The sequence below is a fragment of the Pristiophorus japonicus genome, chromosome 25 (assembly GCF_044704955.1).
Source record: "Pristiophorus japonicus isolate sPriJap1 chromosome 25, sPriJap1.hap1, whole genome shotgun sequence".
NCBI classification, from domain to species: domain Eukaryota; kingdom Metazoa; phylum Chordata; class Chondrichthyes; family Pristiophoridae; genus Pristiophorus; species Pristiophorus japonicus.
In genome coordinates, this window is record NC_092001.1 from 19,134,880 (window position 1) to 19,147,397 (window position 12,518).

The 12,518-nt window shown below is 45.1% G+C and overlaps 2 non-coding genes across 2 annotated transcripts; both read right to left on the reverse strand.

Moving 5' to 3' along the window:
• Nucleotides 1-413: 413 nt before the first annotated feature.
• Nucleotides 414-486, reverse strand: trnav-aac (transfer RNA valine (anticodon AAC)). Its single transcript has one exon. It is a non-coding gene; the product is annotated as a tRNA-Val (tRNA).
• Nucleotides 487-4,784: 4,298 nt separating this feature from the next.
• trnav-uac (transfer RNA valine (anticodon UAC)) lies at nt 4,785-4,857 on the reverse strand. Its single transcript has one exon. It is a non-coding gene; the product is annotated as a tRNA-Val (tRNA).
• Nucleotides 4,858-12,518: the final 7,661 nt, after the last annotated feature.

The following is a 12,518-nucleotide window of genomic DNA, read 5'->3' on the forward strand; positions in this document are numbered from 1 at the left end:
CACACGGGCTTGACAGAGCTAGGTCTTGGTCCAGAGGCAAGGATTACCCAAGGCGACCACAGACCAAGCTCTGCTGCATGGACCGAGTGTGGACACATGTGCCGACTATCCATAGATCGCAGTGTGGGCTGGCCCGTGCTGTCCGTGGGCCCTCGCCTCTCCTGAGCCCAAATCTCACACCGCTCCTCCGCCCCGATCAAATATGCAGCAGTCAGAAACAGGACAACAATTCGTCCCTCTAATCTTGGAGACATCAAATATCAACACTGTTATTTGAAATATCAAAATATTAAACTCCAGCCTAGTTGAAGGGTTATTAACATCAGCAGAAACAAACACCAACTTTGTTAATATTGAACCATTAATGTCAATTATTCAATTTTTTCTAATATTTAATTGAACAATGTCGAAAATGTTTCCACCCTGTTTCGAACCGGGGACCTTTCGCGTGTTAGGCGAACGTGATAACCACTACACTACAGAAACACTGCAATTGAAATGCTGCTCGGAACATAAGCAGAGCCTTAACCTACACAGCTGGCCGATACTTCAGGAGCTGGTTTTACGAGAATAGAATGAATGTGCGATCTTTAGGAAGTCTGTGAGTGTGGCAGGAAGTGATCTCGTGTTTCCCAGACTGTACACATAGGAACAGGAGCGAGTGGTTAGGATCTGGGATGCATGGCTTGAAAGGGCGGTGGAGACAGACTCAAACTTATCTTTCAGATGGAAGTTGGAAAAGTGTCTGATGGAAAAACAATTGCAGTGCGATGGGGGAAGGGCGGGGGAGTGGGACTCGCTGAGTGTCGGCACGGGCTCGATGGGCCGAATGGCCTTCCGTGCTGTAACCATTCCATGATTCGATAAGTTAGTGGCACATTTCATAGTGTGGGTGGAAGCAGAACATTGCAATGGGACATGGATTGAGTCGGCAAAACTAGAGGCATCTGATTCAGGAGATTCGCGGGGAACGGAAATTCTGGAGTTTAATGACTTTGAAAGGAACATTTTTGCTTTGTGCCGTGTCGGTCAGAGAAATGTTTGTGAAAGGAATTTTTTGCAGAAAGGGATGCAACATTTAACCTTCTACCTTAACACTTCTTTCTGGGTGTCAGGTCACATTTCGTTTCAATGTTATTCTTCCAGAATTGCTATAAGAACATAAGAACATAAGAATTAGGAACAGTAGTGGGCCATCTAGACCCTCGAGCCTGCTCCAACTTCCCCAACATCGGGAACAATCTCCCCGCATCTAACCTGACCAGTCCCATCAGAATATTGTATGTTTCGATGAGATCCCCTCTCATCCTTCTAAACTCCAATGTATAAAGGACCAGTTGATCCAGTCTCTCCTAATATGTCAGTCCAGCCATCCCGGGAATCAGTCTGCTGAACCTTTGCTGCACTCCCACAATAGCAAGAACGTCCTTCCTCAGATTAGGAGACCAAAATTGAAAACAATATTCCAGTTGAGGCCTCACCAAGGCCCTGTACAACTGCAATAAGAACTCCCTGCTCCTATACTCAAATCAGCAAGCTGTGAAGGACAACATACGATTTACCTTTTTCCTGCCGACTGTAACTGTATGCCAACTTTCAGTGACTGATGAACCATGACACCCAGGTCTCATTGCACCTCCCCTTTTCCTAATCTGCCACCATTCAGATAATATTCTCTCTTCACGTTTTTGCCCTCAAAGTGGATAACCTCACATTTATCCACATATTACTGCATGTGCCATGAATTTGTCCACTCCCCTAACCTGTCTAAGTCACCCTGCAGTCCCTTACCGTCCCCCTCACAGCTCACACAGCCACCCAGTTTAGTGTCATCTGCAAACATGGAGATATTACACTCAATTCCTTCATCCAAATCATTGATGTATATTGTAAAGAGCTGGGGTCCCAGCACTGAGCCCTGAGGCACTCCACTAGTCACTGCCTGCCATTCTGAAATGGACCCTTTTATCCCAACTCTCTGCTTCCTGTCTGCCAACCAGTTCTCTATCCACGTCAGTATATTACCCCTAATACGATGTGCTTTGATTTTGCACAGCAATCTCTTGTGTGTACCATTGTCAACAACCTTTTGAAAGTCCAAATATACCGCATCCACTGGTTCTCCCTTGTCCACTCTACTAGTTACATCCTCAAAAATTCCAGAAGATTTGTCAAGCATGATTTACCTTTCAAAAATCCATGCTGACTTGGACCGATCCTGTCAATGCTTTCCAAATGCGCTGCTATTTCATCCTTAATAATTGATTCCAACATTTTCCCCACTACTGATTCAGGCGAACCAGTGTATAATTATCCGGTTTCTCTTTCCCTCCCTTCTTAAAAAGTGGTTTTACATTAACTACCCTCTAGTCGATAGGAACTGATCCCGAGTCAATAGCCTGTTGGAAAATGATCACCAATGCATCCACTATTTCTAGGGCTACTTCCTTTGTACTCTTAGATGCAGACTATCAGGCCCCGGGGATTTATCATCCTTCAATCCCATCAATTTCCCACCTCATAAGGATATCCTTCAGTTCCTCCTTCTCACTCGACCCTCGGTCCCCTAGTACTTTTGATGGTTATTTGTGCCTTCCTTTGTGAAGACGGAACTGAAGTATTTGTTCAATTGGTCTGCGATTACTTTGTTCCCCATTATAAATTCACCTCAATCCGACTGCAAGGTACCTACAGTTGTCTTCACTAATCTTTTTCTCTTCACATATTTAAAGAAGCTTTTGCAGTCAGTTTTTATGTTCCAAGCAAGCTTCCTCTCATAATCCATTTTCCCCCTCCTAATGAAACCCTTAGTCCTCCTCTGTTGAATTCTAAATTTCTCCCAGTCCTCAGGTTTGTTCCTTTTTCAGGCCAATTTATCTGGCTCTTCCTTGGTTTTAGCACTATCTTTAATTTCCCTTGTTAGCCACGGTTGAGCAACGTTCTCCGTTCTATTTTTACTCCAGACAGGGATGTGCAATTGCTGAAGTCACCCATGTGATCTTTAAATGTTTGCCATTGCCTTTCCACTGACAACCCTTTAAGTATCCTTGGCCAGTCTATTCTAGCCAATTCACACCTCATACCGTCAAAGTTACCTTTCCTTAAGTTCAGGATCCAAGTTTCTGAATTAACTGTGACACTCTCCATCTTAATGAAGAATTCTACCATATTATGTTACTCGTCCCCAAGGGGCCTCGCACAACAAGATTGCTAATGAGTCCCTTCTCATTACACATCACCCAGTCAAGGATGGCCAGTTCTCTTCTGGGTTGAGAAAACCATCCATAATACACTCCATTAAATCCTCCTCCACCACATTACTACCATGTGGTTAGCCCAATCAGATGTAGATTAAAGTCACCCATGATAACTGCTGTCCCACCACTGCACACATCGCTTCTTTCTTGTTTGATGCTGTCCCCAACCTTACCACAGAAAGTTGTTGATGCCAATTCACTAAATATATTCAAAAAGGAGTTAGATGAAGTCCTTGCTGCTAGGGGAATCAAGGGGTATGGTGAGAAAGCAGGAATGGGGTACTGAAGTTGCATGTTCAGCCATGAACTCATTGAATGGCGGTGCAGGCTAGAAGGGCCGAATGGCCCACTCCTGCACCTATTTCTGTGTTTCGATGTTTCTACCACTACCAACCAGTGAGACAGACATTGCAGCAAGGGTCTGTGATTGTGAAACAGCAATTGCTAAAAGAAAAGTGACCCCGACATGATTTGAATACGCAACACTTTGATCTAGAGTCAGACGCACTACCGTTGCACCACAAGGTCTACACAGTAGTTAAGGGATGTTCGTCTATATGAAGGTTCTGCAATACAAGGCGCTTTAAAATCCCCGCCCATTCCCACCAGTTGTCACAAGCAGCGCTCACCGGATGGTTTGTTCGAAAACCTTTCTCTAGCTTTCACAGGAAAGCATCACTAATTAACCCCTCACCTTCTTTTGCACAATCAAACAAATGCTAACTCAGGGACACTCCATACTTCAATCACTTGGCCTCTGCTTTGGGGAGCGGTCAGGGAAGTGGACCTGAGTCCATGATCAGATCAGCAATGATCGTATTAAATGGAGGTGCAGGATCGAGAGGCCGTATGACCGATTCCTGCTCCTATTTCTTATGTTCGTATGCATGTTAACCCATTTTACTCACTGTATTTTAGCTTTCTGATTCAAAGTGTTCATTGCCGATGACACCAGGAATCTGGGGCAAATTTTATCAAATTTATCAGCACTGATTATTCCTACCGTGCACACAAAATACAATCAGTAGTGAGGATAAAATCCCACAGTAGTATTTTCAGATTCAACGCAGTAGAATTTCAAATAAAGTGAAATAATTTTACACTGAAAAGATTTGCAAGTGTTACTTGTATTTGTGTCTTTAATTAAACCTTGTGGCGTCTTACTCCCGTTCATGCCACTGCTGAATAAGAAAGGAGGGTTTGACATTGACCAGACTGCACTGCACCTGATATTTCTGAGCTCATCCTTTATATTCAGTGGTTTCTCGCACTTTGATGGGCTGCAGTGTAGCGGAAATCACGTTGGCCTAACACGCAAAAGGTCCCCGGTGGATCCGTTTTCTCTCACTCAAAGTTATCAATTTATTGATGAAATAAAGAGCAATTAATGAATAAGGGAGCCCTTTTGCCAGGAAAATAAATAGCAAATAAAAACAGCAAATGCTGGAAATCTCAGCAGGTCAGGCAGCATTTGCAGGAAGACTGATCTCGCCTCCGATTGTTCATCCAAAGCAACTTGAAACATAATGCTTCTGCCTGGGATTGAACCAGGGACATTGCACGTGTAAAGCAAACGTGATAACCACTACACTACAGAAACCTCTTGTACAACAGTCCCCACAGCGAGGAGCTGACCAGTGAGCTCGCTCTGTTCTGATCGGGAATGTGTTGGCTCACCTGAAACAACTTCTGTCCCACACTGAAAGTTCTCAATCCTTCTCCTCCGCTGCCCTTTGCAGAAATGTCACGGATCACCCAGCCACCGTGTTCACTTCCACATCCTCACAGTGGGGCCACAGAGGCTCCTTCCGTCTCCCCGCGATCAGCGAACTCACCCAGTTTACAAAATTAAACCCAAACACGTGCCCGGCAAAGTGTAGGAGAAGCCAGATAGTCTGTAAGTTCGGTCTATCACAGAAGGTATTGGCATTCATGGTGATTACAGCAATTATTAATCGTCTCACAGACCTCAATTATTTTTATGCGCTGAATTGATCGAGGATTGAAAGCAGGTTAGTGCGCCGGGGCTTAACCCCTCGACCACCAGGGAACAGTTACGATACATGTCGAACCAGGTTAGTGCACCGGGTCTTAACCCCTCGACCACCAGGGAAGAGAAACGATATATGTCGATATATTTATATATACTTATATATGAACCTGAATGTCAATGGCTACCTACCGAGACCTCGTGGCGCCCAAGGTCGTGCGTCTAATTTTGAGTGAGAGAAATGGTTCCACAGTGACACCTGTCATGTCTTCTGCATGGTGACTGCTTGTACTATTACAAGGTGTGCCATCAGAGGGCACTGCGGGGGGTTGAGACTTGTAGATTACCTGCACACGTGTGCCTGGCCGAGTGTAAAAAGTCAGGCCACCAATAAAGATTATCAATAAAGGACTCAGGTCACTACAGTTAAAGAACGACACATTGTCTCGTGGAGTGATTATCAGAGCATTTGAAGGTATAATAAGGGAGCCCAAAGCCTCAGAAACTGGAAATTCTACCAGAGCGTCGAAGTCATGCTGTAGGTGCCTGGGACAACACATTGCTAAAAGTTGTCCACACGTGAAGGCAGAGTGTTTCTTCGACAGAAAGACTGGGCATCTTGCGAAGGCATGCCGACTGAAGGGAAAAACCTGTTGTTTAAGCTATGAGTCCAGCGTTCAAAGCTATGAGTAGAAATCCCAAGAGACTGCATAGTATGGAAGACCAACAACAGGAGAATGAGATGTTAGAGTTACACATCATCAGGAGCACGATTTTAACGGACAGTGATTCGGAAAGAATCAAAATCCACATCGATGTTGCTGGATTCAAGATACCAATGGAAATTGACACGGGTGCATCCGTGAGTGTAATACCGGAGTCACTGTACCGCGACAAATTGCGTGCTTTCTAACTGGAGAAACCCAAGATAGAGCTGCGAGGCTACTCGGGAGAGTAAATTCCTGTGGTTGGTCATATCACAGTACCGATCGGTGAAATATAAAGATCAATTTCAGAACTTGCCTCTAATCGTAGTGAAAAGAGACAAGTCTGCCTTACAAGGATGAAATTGATTAAGCTCACTGAAGCTGGATTGTACTCAGATTTTCTGTGTGGAAGCGAGATTTTCATCAACGGATGAGGTTATCAAGAAGTATCCAAAGGTGTTCTGCGAAACGGACAGTCCGATCCAAGGCTTCAAGGCGAGTGTCAGGGTACAGAACGACGCCAGAATGGTTTACTACAAGCCCCGTTTCGTACCATATGCACTGAAGGAGAAAGTTGAGCATGAACTCAAAAAACTAGAAGGTGTTAACCGTTACACTGCGGAAACATCTCCACCTTCAGCACCAGATTAACAAAATTCAACCCAATGAGATCGGGCGAAAAGTTCCTCACATGCTCAGGGCAAAATAAATAATTGTCGTTCTACAAAAGAATGAACAAATTTCAGCACCAGGTCAGACGGAAATGTTAAGCGAGCAGGTAGACTGCTGAATTGCACTTTTAAGGTGTTGGTGGTGACAAAGCAAATGGGTTCTGCCAAATGATTCAATATAAAAAATGTCTGACATAGGATTCGAATACTATCTATAGTGACCAGCGCACCTCATCTTAGACCACGTGGCCATCATTATTATTCAGTGTTGTGTGTGGCCACCTGCAGGTTGATTTTGAACTTTTGTGTCCTGTCACATGAAATAAATCAGGGCAGCAGGCAGATCTCTGCCTGATACTGGGGAAAGAGTGAGACAGACCTTGGAGCAAGGGTCTGGTTATTGTCAAACAGCAAATGAAATATTAATTGTGGAAGAATAACATTGAAACGAAATGTAATCCTGAAACCCAGAAACAAGTGTTAAGGCAGAAGGGTAAATGATGCATCCCTGTCTGCAAAAAAATCCTTTCACAAACATTTCTCTGAACAAAAAGTCACAAAACAAAAATGTTCCTTTCAAAGTCATTAAACTCCCGAATTTCCACGCCCCGCGACTCTCCTGAAACAGATGCCTCTAGTTTTGCCGACGCCATCCATATCCCTTTGCTCCAAGGTCTGTCTGTCTTTTTCCCCGATGTCAGACAGAGATCCGCCTGCTGCCCTCATTTATTTCACTCTCTGTGAATCTCTCTACTATTCCAACAGCAGCCATGGCAGTGTGAAGGTTTGTATTCGGTTAATCGTCGCCAATTGTTGTGAAAAGTGGAACACCAGGAAGCTGAGTCCTGTGAGCTAAACGTAGTGTGATCTTAGTCTTGTTTATTCCAACTCCAGAGTGCCTGAACAACATGGCAGCCAACCTTTTATACTGGCCCTACACGTGTGGGCAGGTGACCATTAGGAATCCAACAGTCACGCCCTCTGATGGCAAGTATTACGTAGTTACATACATCACATAATTGTTATCGTTAAGAAGTTATAATTCCAATGAATGCCTGAATCATCCGAAAGGAGCCTGGTTTGTAGGACAAGGCTACATATCAGGAAGGAGCGTAGTTAGGTGACAAGGGAAGTGATACTCTGATTATAAGTTTGGAGAATAAAAAGAGTAAATGCTGGAAATACTGAGCAGGCCAGGCAGTATCTGTGGAGAGAGAAACAGAGTTAACGTTTCAGGTTAATGACCTTCCATCAGAAGTTGGGAAGTTGTGTTAGGTATACGATTAAATTTTCAATTGTCACGAAGCAGTGGTAAGGAAAAGATATAAAATGTGGCATTTGGCACAGATAGTTCAGAATCCAATTCATGTTTGATCAATTTGTACACCGAGCTGGGAACTGTAACGTGTTTGAGTTCTTCGGCTAACATTCGCAAGGTTTGGGTGTAAGTACTGTTAAGTGTATGTTTCATTATTCTCTGCTTAATAACTCTGACATTTAATGTTGCGGACCCTATTCCTGCACTGTGTGTGTTCCAGCTCTGTTTGGAGCACCGATCCCTTCAATCCGTCGCTTAAAGGGACAGTTGGATTCACCGGATCTTTGTTTGGTGATATTTCAAAGATTGAAAGCGGCGCACATCAACCTGGTCACCGACTCACTAACCGCTACACGCTGCTCCCGTGAGATGGAAGCACAGTTACTGTTACAAGCTTGAACGCAGGTAAAAGCAGAACTCATTCATAGAAAGTACAAGTCCCTGAGGCACCTGATTTTTTGCACCAAACTCCTTCGCAAAGAGTTGCGGTTCGTGTGGGGTGATTTGGGAACATCTTTCCCCACACTACAACACTTCAAACATAACTCAACGGCTGTAAAGCGCTTTAGCGCGTCATGAGTTCCTGAAAGGTGTTGCAGAAATGCAAGTCATTCTTTGCAAAAGTATGATGCAATTTCAAAATTCTTGAATAAACTGAGGGATCGTCCAGAATTTGAACCCGGGATCTCTCGCAAATTTCAAGCAACAACCCCCCAACAAGAATCATACCCCTAGACCAACGAGCCAACTGCTTGATAAATGTAGAGATAAGGTGTAACCATAATTGAAACATTTTTAGTGTGTTGCTATTCTTGATCGGAGGAGCACATGAGATGGAATCAGTGACTTTTCTTTTTCGACCTGTCTTCTGAAGTCGGTCCCATTCCGACAGTCAATGAGCTGTTGGGATGTTAGTGTATGCAGGCTGTGGGTGGTCACCCCGAGCACAGCAGAGGGGTTTCTGCATTAGTTCAGGGAGGGGACAGTATCTTTCCCCTTCTCTCTTCCTCTTGTCTATAACCCTGTGCTATGATTTCTCTATTTATTCCCCTGAATCAGTTTCTCGTGTTTAAAAGGTAACAAAAGATGAAATGGGTGTCACTGTGGAACAATTTCTCTCACTCAAAGTTAAACGCACTACCTTGGCCAGCACGAGGTCTAGGTTGGTAGCCGTTGATATTCAGGTTCATTTCTAAATATATATAAATATATCGACATGTATCGTAACTGTTCCCTGGTGGTCGAGGGGTTAAGATCTGGCGCAATAACCTTGTTTCAATCCTCGATCAATTCATCGCATAAAAATAATTGAGGTCTGTTAGACGATTAATAATTGCTGTAATCACCATGAATACCAATACTGTCATGTATCTCACACTACTTTACATAACTGTACCTTACCATGCAATACATGACTGTAACCAGAGAAGACTTGTAACCACAAACTTACCTTACCACCAGGGGCGCATTTGCAGGAGACACTGGATAACTTTCCCAGACAGGTATATAATGACAGGTCTCAGGCAAGTGTGGCATTCGAGAGCTGTGTAATAAAGGTGCAGCTCCAGAGTGACCTTGACTTCAGTATGTGCCTCGTGTGAGTCTGTACTACAGGGTCAGGACTTTACAGTGGCGACGAGTTACGGGATTACAGAATCCAAAGAATGGTGACCAACGGCTCAGACGAAAAACACAATGCTGAAGATAATTGGGAGGAATTTATAGAAAGGCTCCAGCAAAGCTTTGTGACCGAAGACTGGTTAGGCGACAATAATGCAGACAAGAGAAGAGCCCATTTCTTGACCAGCTGTGGCTCGAAAACATACGCTTTAATGAAGGACCTGCTGGCACACGAGAAACCAGCAAGCAAGTCGTTTGAAGAATTGATCACACTGGTAAGAGACCACCTGAAGCCAGCAAGCAGCCTACACATGTCAGCTACTTCGGACCCGTGTCAAAGCTCGTCGTACACCGAGCACAGGCTCAGGAAAACCCCGGGGCAGAGGATATCCCTGTCACTGGGCCTTGCAGCAACACTGAACAAGTGCCCGTTCTGAAACTTTCCAGTGTAATATCTTGCAACTGGAATATCCAACAGTCAGAATGGACGAGCGGTCGAAGGCGCTGCGTTCAGGTCACTGTCCCCTCTGGAGGCGTGGGTTCAAATATCAATCCTGACATTCAGTGTTTTTAATTACAAACTCATTTGTTTGGTCACCACTCTGAAGTGCTTTGGGTCATCCATCGAACTGAATAAAATGACCCCAATTCAATTACAAACAACGATATCAAAGTTACTTCTCAAACCGGGAATCCATCCTGGGTGGCTGTCGCGAATGGAATGGTTTTGTGAAGCATTGAAATGTGCCCTCTAAATATCTTGCACTGCTCATTTAAAAACACGGTTATAATTTGTTTCAGTACAAAAGAAGGCAGGCTCGAAGGGCCAAATGGCCGACTCCTGCTCCAGGTTCTTGTGTTCTTATACATAGCACAGAATAAATGATTAAATGATCAAATCTCCCTCAGTTCGCATTTCTTTCATTGTGCAAAAGAAGATTATGGGTTCATTAATGATGTTTTCCTGTGAAAGCTCCATAAAAGTTTAAGGAAAATAATTCATCCAACATGGGTGTTGAACCCACGACCCAAAGATTAAGAGTCTTATACTCTACCGACTGAGCTAGCCACGCACTCTGGAATTGTAATAAAAAAAGACTAAGGTCACACTAAGTTTAGCTCACAGTACTCAGCCTCAGGGAGTTCTTCTTTGCAGAACAATTGGCGAGGAGTAACAGAATACGAACCTTCACACAACCATGGCTGCTGTTCGAATATTAGAGTGATCCGTAGAGGGTAATGATTGGGAAGCCTGAGTCGAGCAGCTCGATCAGTACTTTGTGGCCAACGAGCTGGAAGGAGACACTAACGTGGCCAAGCACAGGGCGGTTCTCATCACCATCCGTGGGCCTAAAATATACAGCCTCATAAAGTATGTGATCACACCGACAAAACCAAGGGAGAGGGAATATTTTGAGTTGTGCACACTGGTTTGGGACTACCTCAAGCCGAAGGAGAGTATCCTCATGGCCAGATATCGTTTTTACACGCACCATCGCTCCGGGGACCAGGACCTGGCGGATTATGTCACCGACCTGAGACACCTCGCGGGACCTTGCGATTTTGGAGCAGTGTTGGGGCAAATGCTGTGGGACTTTTACGTGCTGGTCATCAGCCACGAGTTCATTCTTCGAAAGCTGCTGGCTGCTGAAACCCGAGACTTGAGCAGAGCCATCGCGATCGCCCAGGCATGCATGGCCACGGACGAGAACACGAAACAGATACCTTCTCAACATCGAAGCTCACCGGCAAGTACTGTGCATAAAATGATGTCGCTAGCCAGCCGAACTGCTTGTGGCAGGGCCTGTAAGTCTGTGGCTGCAATACCTGTGATGACTCAGAGTGCGCCATCGGGGATGAATGTGAATCTATCAGCACCGTGTTCGTGCTGCGGGGGTGATCATCGTGCCCATCAATGTCGATTCAAGCACTACGTGTGCAAAGGCTGCACAACGATGAGGTACCTCCAGTGAATGTGCAAACGTGCTGTGACATACCACGTGGCAGAGGATGATCGATCCGGCATGGATCATGCAGCACAGGCAACTAAACCCGAGGAACAAGGACTCCCAGGTGCCGGTGGGAATGTTGCATTTTATCAGGGAGGCTTTGTGGGTGTGCCCGAAACGTTTCCTCTGCCTGTAAAATCCTGACCCTTGCAGTACAGACTTACACGAGGCACATGCTGAAGTCAAGGTCACTCTGGACCTGCACCTTTATTTCACAGCTCTCAAGTGCCACACTTGCCTGAGACCTGCCTTTATATACCTGTGTGGAACAGATATGCAGTGTCTCCTGCAAGTGCACCCCTGGTGGTAAAGTACGCTTGTGGCTACAGGTCATATCTAGTTACAGTCATGTATAGCATGGTTTGGTACAGTTATATACAGTAGTGTGAGATACGTGACATAGCCCTCCCCCAAGGTCTTGTTTTCCTTATAGGTTCAGTCTCTCATGCTTCCGGCAGGCTTGGCCATTGTCCATTTGTACCAGAGTGGCCTGTTCCTTCCTTATCTATTACTGTCCCTGCAAATCATTTGGGAACCCGGCCATTGTTTAGCACAAACACTTTGTCCTCTATCTCATTCCACCTCCCCCTCGAATTTCGGTCATGGTACTCAGTAAGCTTCCGGCGCTTTGCCTCAACAATTACATGCATGTCTGGGAGGATTAAAGGGTGTCTCGTCTTTAAGGTTCGTTTCATCAATAGTTGCGCGGGGGAACCCCAGTCAACGAATGCGGACGAGGTCTGTATGTCAGCAGCAGTCGCGACAGGCGGGTCTGCAGCATGGGACCTTGGATTTTTAGCATCCCTTGTTTCACGATTTGCACTGCTCGCTCCGCCTGTCTATTGGAGGCCGGCTTGAACGGTGCCGGACAAACGCCTCTCTACCTCGCAATGGCATAACTCTCGGCTGTCCCACATCAGGCAGTCTGCCTGTAGTGATAGTTCAT